The sequence below is a fragment of the Loxodonta africana genome, chromosome 19 (assembly GCF_030014295.1).
Source record: "Loxodonta africana isolate mLoxAfr1 chromosome 19, mLoxAfr1.hap2, whole genome shotgun sequence".
NCBI lineage: Eukaryota > Metazoa > Chordata > Mammalia > Proboscidea > Elephantidae > Loxodonta > Loxodonta africana.
This window is the reverse complement of record NC_087360.1, coordinates 70,149,226-70,157,903: the sequence shown is the minus strand read 5'-3', so window position 1 is coordinate 70,157,903 and position 8,678 is coordinate 70,149,226.

The window sequence follows — 8,678 nt, the reverse complement described above, 5'->3', positions numbered from 1 at the left end:
TATGGCTGCAAACCAAAAGGTTGGCAGTTCAAATCCGCCAGCTGCTCCTTGAAAGCCCTATGTGGCAGTTGGAATTGACTCCATGGCAATGGGTTTGGTATGGATTTTCTAAGCAGGTAGTTCATCTTTGCCCTGAAATGCATGTACTATCACTAACGCGGAAACCCTGGTGGCGTAGCAGTTAAATGCTATGGCTGCTAACCAAAGGGTTGGCAGTTCAGATCCGCCAGGCGCTCCTTAGAAACTCTACGGGGCAGTTCTACTCTGTCCTATAGGGTCACTATGAGTCGGAATCGACTCGACGGCACTGGGTTTGGTTTTTGGTATCACTACCACTATTGTATGACAAGGAAATTATAGGTACATTTGTACACAAAAGCTATTTTTCTCCTTCTTTTCTTGAAGAGCCCAGTTATTTTCATGTGTCCACCCATTTTCCCATATGACACAGTGGAGATGATCCCATCTACAGCTCCAGGTGTAGATCCTGGTTAGCTTAAACCAGTCAAGAGTAATCCCACTCCCCTTCCCAGGGATTAGTTTAGGAGAAGGTTTGTGACCTGTACTGGCCAATGAGATGTGAGAGGGAAGTGTCATGGGTGTGGGGGTAGAGGGGGGGCTTCTTGCTGCTAAGATAAAGAGGTAGAGGAAGATGTTGCCATGATTGAATATAAGACCTAAAACTGCCTCAGCCACGTTACTACTAGTCTGAGGGTGAAGCCGATGCAAGAAGGGGATCAAAAGAACCCCGCTGCTATCGATTCAATTCCAACCCTATAGGACAGAGTAGAACTGCCCCCATAAGATTTCCAAGAAATGGCTGGGGGATTCGAACTGCCAATCTTTTGGTTAGCACCGTAGTTCTTAACCACTGCACCACCAGGGCTCCAAGAAGGGGACAGAGCCAAGAAAATCAAATACAAGTGGAGGCAGAGCTGTGCCATCTCCAGCCTGCTTGTCAGGTGATGTTATAATACTGTAATCAATAATGAAATTCTTTATTGTTTAAGCCAGTTTGAAGTTGAGTTTTCTGTTATCAGCAGCACAAAGTTTTCTAGTTGATATACCACTTTGAAGGAAACTGTTAGAGATCATTATATCACAACATGAATTAAGTTTTAAGTTTAGGTTTATATAAATTCTCTTTTATGAAACTGGGGAAAAAAAATTGCTCTGAACAAAATAACGACCAAAGCAGTTAGGTTGTGCCAAAATATAATCACTGCGATGATTTTTCAGTTAATTTTCAACCTTAATCATAAAAAATTCTTTTCAAGATGAATTTTTAAGTATTTTGGAATAATTTTCAATTTATGGAAAAGTTATATAGTACAGAGAGTTCCCGAATACCGTTTGCCAAGCTTCCCCTAATGTTAATATCTTACATAATCATAGTACATTAGACATAACTAAGAAATTAACTTTGACACAATACTGCTAAATAAACTATAGACTTTATTCAGATTTCACTAGTTTTTCCATTAATGTCATTTTTCTGTTCCAGGATTCAATCCAGGACACCATATCACATATAGTTATCGTGTCTTCTTAGTCTCTTCCAATCTGTGATAATTTCTCTCCTTTGTTTTTCATGGCCTTAACATTTTTGTAGAGCACTGGCCAGGTATTTTGTAGAATATCCCTCAGTTTGAGTTTGCCTGATGTTTTCTCATGATTTGACTAGAGTTTTGGGTTTTAGGAAAGATTACCTTAGAGATAAAGTGCCTTTCTCATCACGTCATATGAGGAGGTTCATGGTATCAACATGACTTATCACTGGTTATGTTAATCTTGATCACTTGTTTAAGGCGGTGTTTGCCACCTTTCTCTGCCAAATGAAGCTACTATTTTTCCCTTTCTGTAGTCTATTCTTTGGAGCAAGTCACTAAAGCCAATCTACACACAAGAGGAAGGGAATTAAGCTCCACCTCTGTCTTAGTCATCTAGTGCTGCCATAACAGAAATACCACAAGTGGACAGCTTTAACAAAGAGAAATTTATTTTCTCACAGTCTTGTTGTCGTTGTTGTTAGGTGCCGTGGAGTCTGTTCCGACTCATAGCAACCCCACGCACTACAGAATGAAACACTGCCTGGTCCTAAGCCATCCTTACAATTGTTGTTATTGCTTGAGCTCATTGTTGCAGCCACTGTGTCAATCCACCTCACTGAGGGTCTTCCTCTTTTCCGCTGACCCTGAACTCTGCCAAGCATGATGTCCTTCTCCAGGGACTGATTCCTCCTGACAACATGTCCAAAGTATGTAAGACGCAGTCTCTCCATCCTTGCTTCTAAGGAGCATTCTGGTTGTACTTCTTCCAAGACAGATTTGTTCGTTCTTTTGGCAGTCCATGGTATATTCAATATTCTTCGCCAACACCACAATTCAAAGGCGTCAATTCTTCTTCCATCTTTATTATTCATTGTCCAGCTTTCACATGCATATGATGCGATTGAAAATACCATTGCTCAGGTCAGGCGCACCTTAGTCTTCAAGGTGACATCTTTGCTTTTCAACACTTTAAAGAGGTCTTTTGCAGCAGATTTACCCAATGCAATGTGTCTTTTGATTTCTTGACCGCTGCTTCCATGGCTGTTGCTTGTGGATCCAAGTAAAATGAAATCCTTGACAACTTCAATCTTTTCTCCGCTTATCATGATGTTGCTCATTGGTCCAGTTGTCAGGATTTTTGTCTCACATCCTAGTAGGTTACAAATCCAAATTCAGGGCATTGTCTCCAGAAGGCTTTCTCTCTCCGTTGGCTCTGGAGGAAGATCCTTGCCCGCAATCTTCCCCTGGTTGACGAACTTCTCAGGTGCAGTGACCCCATGTCCAAAGGACTCCCCCTGCTCCTAGTGCTGCTTTCTTGGTGTTATGAGGTCCCCAACTCTCTGCTTGCCTCCCTTTCTTTTTATCTCTTAAGAGAGAAAAGGTGGTGCAGGCCACACCCCAGGGAAAACTCCCTTTACACTGGAACAGGGAGATGACCTGAGTAAGGGTGGTGTTACAGTACCACCTTAATCCTCTTAACATAAAATTACAATCACAAAATGGAGGAAAACCACACAATACTGGGAATCATGGCCTAACCAAGTTGACACATATTTTGGGGGGGACACAATTCAACCCATGACAACCTCCTACAGGGGAAAGTGTTAATGTATATTATTTGGAATTCTTCTGTAAGGAAGATCAAAGATAAATTTCAATAAGACCTTTCCGTATTTCTGCATATAATGCTGAACCAGTCAAAAATTTCTTGTTTATGCTCACAGTCATTTAATGGGTCCTTAAAATGTAACCATAGCCTTTAGACCTTAATGTCTGGTCTCTATATACCCAATGCATATGGAATACATGAAAACCCTAACTCCAACCAGCTGAAAAGCCTTCAGGCAGAGTCTGCATAATAAAATTTATGGATGTCAGTGAAAATGGTTGAGTAAAGAACTCCAAAACTCCACCCCTCCACAAAAGCACTTAAAAAGCTGGGAAAAACTGTCAGAATCACCTATTTTGGAGCTTTCAGCAAGAAGAAGAATATAAAGGAATTACAAACCAAAAGGTTGCAGCAAGAAGAACCATAAGGGAATTAAGCTGGTGCACTAGAAAATATGTATTTAACACAAAAGAAAGCAATAATGGAGGAATTGAGGAAAAAGATATGACATATTTAAAAAATAGCAAAATGCAGAAGTACGTTCTTCCTTATAAGTAATTACTTCAAATATAAATGGATTTAAACTTTTCAGTTGAATGGGGAGATTTGAAGACTGGATTAAAAAAAAAAATGATCCAACTATCAGCTATGTAGGTTGTTACAGAGACAAAGAAGAACATTATATGATGATAAAAAGGTCAATCTATCAAGAAGATATAATAATTATAAACATATATGAACCTAAAAATAGAGCCCCAAAGCACATGAAACAAAAACTAGTGGGATTAAAGGGAGCAAATAATAGCTGGAGATCCAATAACTCACCCCCAATAATGTATAGAAAAAACAGGCAGAAGATCAACAAGGAAAAGGAATATTTGAACAATGCTATAAACAAACCAGACCTAACATATGTCTGTAGTGCATTCCACTCAACCCATCCTTAAGTGCACGTGAAACATTCCCCAGGATAAATCATATGTAAAAAGTCTCAATAAATGCAAAAAGATTGACATCATACAAAGTATATTCTCCACCAACAGTGGAATAAAATTGGAAATTAATTTTAATAAAAAGCAAATTTTGGAAATTCACAAATATGTGGAAGTTAAACCCACCCCTAGGTACCTAAAGGATCAAAGAACAAATCACAGGAAAAAAATAGAAGATACTTTGAGATGAACAAAAATGAAAACATAACATACCAAAATTTATGGGATGCAGCTAAAGCAGCACTCAGAGGAAAATTTATAAATATAAATGCTTGCACTAAAAGAAGGAAACATTTCAAATAAAAAAATAACTTCCACCTTAAAGAACTAGAAAAATAAGAGCAAACTAAACCCATAAAAAGCAGAAGGAAGGAAATAATAATATGGTGGAATTAACAAAAGAGAGAACAGAAAAACATAGAATCAACAAAAGCAAAAGTTGGTTTTTTGAAATAATCAACAAAATTTTAGCTAGACTGACCAAGGGGGAAAAAAAAAAAGAAAACTCAAATTACTAATATCAGGAATGAAAGTGGGACATTACTGCAGGCCTTACAGAAATAAAAACTATAATGAGAATACTATGAACAATGGTGGGCCAACAAATTAGATAACATAAATAATATGGAAAAATTCCTAGAAACATACAAACTACCAAAACTGAATCAAGAAGAAACAGAAAATCTGAATAGACCTAAACAAGTAAAGTAATTCAATCAGTAGTCAAAAATCTTCCGAGAAAGTCCTTCATTTGTGAATTCAACCAAATACTTAAAAAATTAACACAAACACTTCTCAAATTTTTACAAAAAATAGAAGAGTAAGCCTCCATGAACAACTATCTACCTTACCATGAGATCACCAGAACTGGATGGTACTCGGCTACCATTACTGAACATTTTGATCAAAGATTCTATAGAAGAATCCTGATCAATAGGGAGGAAATTCAGAACAGAACTTCAAATTCTCATGGACTCCAGACTTTCTGGAGCCATGGGGGCTGGATGAACCCCTGAAACTATTGTCCCAAGATAATCTTTAAACCTTAAACCAAAAATATCCCCTGAAGTCCTCTTAAAAACAAACAACAGTTTAGCTCATGAAAAAAAAATAATTTTTTTTTTTTTCCTGCTAAAAAATGTGTGCTCTTTCAAGAACTATCTATATGGGATCAAAGTGACAACAGCAACTCAAAAGATTAGATAGGAACCTTAGGGGGTCGTAACTTTATGTTAATGGGGGAGGAACACATCGGAAAAGGAGGGTGAATGGTTGCACAACTCAAAGAATGGAATCAATGTCACTGAACGGTACATGTAGAAACTGTTGAAATGGTATATGTTTTGCTGTGTACATTCTCAACAAGATTAACAATAAAATTAAAAAAAAAATAGAAGAGGTGAGAACACTTCCCAACTCATCCTATGAGGCCAGTATTGCCTTGATAGCAAAACCAAACAAAAACAAGAAAACTATAGACTAATATAATTTATGAAGATACATGCAAAAATCCTTAACAAAATCCTAGCAAACTGAATCCAGCAGCATATTAAAATGATTATATGCCATGACCAAGTGAGTTCTATCCCAGGAATGCAAGAGTGGTTCAACATATGAAATTTAATCAATATAATAGCCCATATTAATAGAATGAAGGAAAAAAAAACCCACTTGATTGTGCAGAGGAAGTATTTGACAAAATCCAACACCTTTTCATGGAAAAACACTCAATAAACTAGGAATAGAAGGGGATTTCCTCAACATATGTGGAGCACCAATGAAAAACCTATACTTAATATCATCCCTAATGGTAATAAAATTTAAAAATTTTACCCTAAGATCAGAGGATATGGGTGAGACTGGTACTTTTTGGTTGGCACTCAAAGGCATATTCACTGGAGCAAGTCCTTTCTTAATGGCCTGACTTTCAGAAGCAAGGTAATGACAGTCATTGGTTGGTTTGCAAAGCTTGTTCACTGAGGCTGGTTGTCACAGATGAATTGAACAAGTTTAAAACTGGTTCTGATGGCTACTTGTTACCATGGTTGCAGCATGATCTGTCTTTTCCCAAGTTTGTAGGATCCTTTTTATTCTTTTTATAAAGAACTACATAAAGAGTATATAAAGAGCTCTTACAGCTCAACAATATAAGGACAAATAACCCAATAAAAAATAGGCAAAGGACTTGAACAGACATTCCTCCAAAGAAGATACACAAAATGGCCAATAAGCACATGAAAAGATGCTCAACATCACTAGTCATTAAAAAAACAAAAAAAAACGAAGCCTGTTGCCGTTGAGTTGATTCCAACTCATAGCGACCCTGTAGGACAGAGTGGAACTGCCCCACAGGGTTTCCAAGGAGTAGCTGGTAGATTCAAACTGTCGACCTTTTGGTTAGCTGCAGTAGCTCTTAAGCAGAGTAGGGAAATGCAAATCCAAACCCCAATGAGATACCATTTCACACCCACTAGGATGGCTATAATAACAAAAACAATTTTAGAAAATGACAAGTGTTGTCGAGGATATGAAAAAATTTATACATTGCTGATGGAAACCCTGGTGGCGCAGTAGTTAAGAGTTACCAGATTGGCAGTTTGAATCCACCAGTCACTTCTTGGAAACCCTATGGTGGGGTCCTACTCCATCCTACAGGATCCTATAGGGTCGCTACCAGTCGGAATCGACTCGACTGCAATGGATTATGGGTTAAACGTTGCTGATGGGAATGTAAAAAGGTACAGCCCTACACCTACCATTGAGTACCTGCGTGGTACAAATGGTACACCTTCGGCTGCTAACTGAAAGATTTGAGTTCACCCAGAGACACCTCAGAAGAAAGGCCTAGCGACGTACTTCCAGAAAATCAGCCATTGAAAACCCTATGAAGTCCAGTTCTCTTCTGACCACATGGGTCGCCATGTGTCAGAACCTACTCAGAGGCAACTTTTTTTTTAACTGCCTACCATACCAATGCCTTCCACTTTTTTAACATCTTCTGTGCTTTCCTGCAGGATCTGATCAATGAAAAGGAATAGCATTCCCTTTTACTACTGGCTTTACTTTTCTTCATTAATATAGGCATTCCACAGACTCTATTATGGGATACAGAGGAGAATGATACAGTTCCTGTCTTCAGAGTCACTGGAGTATAGACAGGGAGCCCAGCTAAGCCCAGGGAACCCTGAAGAGGCCACTCGATCTGTCTGGGAGAAGGAAGGGAATTTCACAGAGCAGCAAAGCCTTGAACGGACCTTGATCCTGGACTCATCCTGGCTCTTACCCTATGAGCATGAGTGTCCCTGGACAAGTCAGGATAAAGGGCCTTTTGACAGAAGCAATGTACAAATACATTGTGATCAATTTTCTATAGATGATCAATTAACATTTATTGGCTTTTTACTGGGTGCTAAGTACATTGTCTAGTGCTTTAAAAGGATTATCTCAATTATACCTCACAAAAACCTTATGATTAGGCCCCACGGTGGACCTCACTTACTAAGGAGGAAATATAGTTTTAAAGGATTAAATAGTTTGCCCAAGGTTATATGGCCTATATACCATATTTTATGCAAATAACGTGTACCTTCTACATTTGTTTGTCAACTGTAACCGCCCCCTGTGAGGTATTTGTAAGCAGAATATGCTAATTTTTTGGCATACAAAAATACCTCCTGGGGGGAGGGCACAGTGGGCAAAAAAACATAAAAACCAAAACCAAACCCACTGTCGTCTAGTTGATTCCGATTCATATAGCCTGGATTCAAATACAGACAGCCTGGTTTCTACTTGGGCCCTTCTTTGAGAAAATTACAAGTTCAGTTGAAGTCTGTTAAAAAAAAAAAAAAGTTAGCCTATAAAACCCATAAAACGAAACCCATTGCCGTCAGTCGATTCCGACTCATAGCAACCCAACAGGACAGAGTAGAACTGCCTCATAGAGTTTCCTAGGAGTAGCTGGTGGGTTCAAACTTCCAACATTCTGGTTAGCAGCTGAGCTCTTAACCACTGTGCCACCAGGGCTCCAGTTACCCTACAGAAGAAGTTATTCAATTTCAATGTGAAGTGCCCTTAATCCAGCCTAATAGGACATTTATAAAGTTTGGGGCAGTGATCATAATTATGATTTGTATTCAAAAAGTATTTTAATAAAGTTAAATTCATTCATTTCAACAAATTCTATACAACGCTATATCTTTAAGGCAAAATTTTTCTTTTTAATCCCATAATTTAATAGCTAATAGTAACTTCATCGAATAACACTAATTGAGCCATTAGGTAAAGGCACTAAAGGAACTGTGCAGAGAAACAATGATCTTACCCTTTAGACAATGATCATAATCTTTAGAAAGAAGCTTATAATCTAAATGGGAGATACAATAACAGACATCTACGTAAATATATTAAGGCTCGCATCAAAACAGTAATCACCTAAGTCCTTATCCTGTGGTTCACAAAGTACATGCAAAATGGGTTTTCATGCTTTTTTTCTGAGGAGAGGATCCATAGCTTCCATCAGCTCCTCCC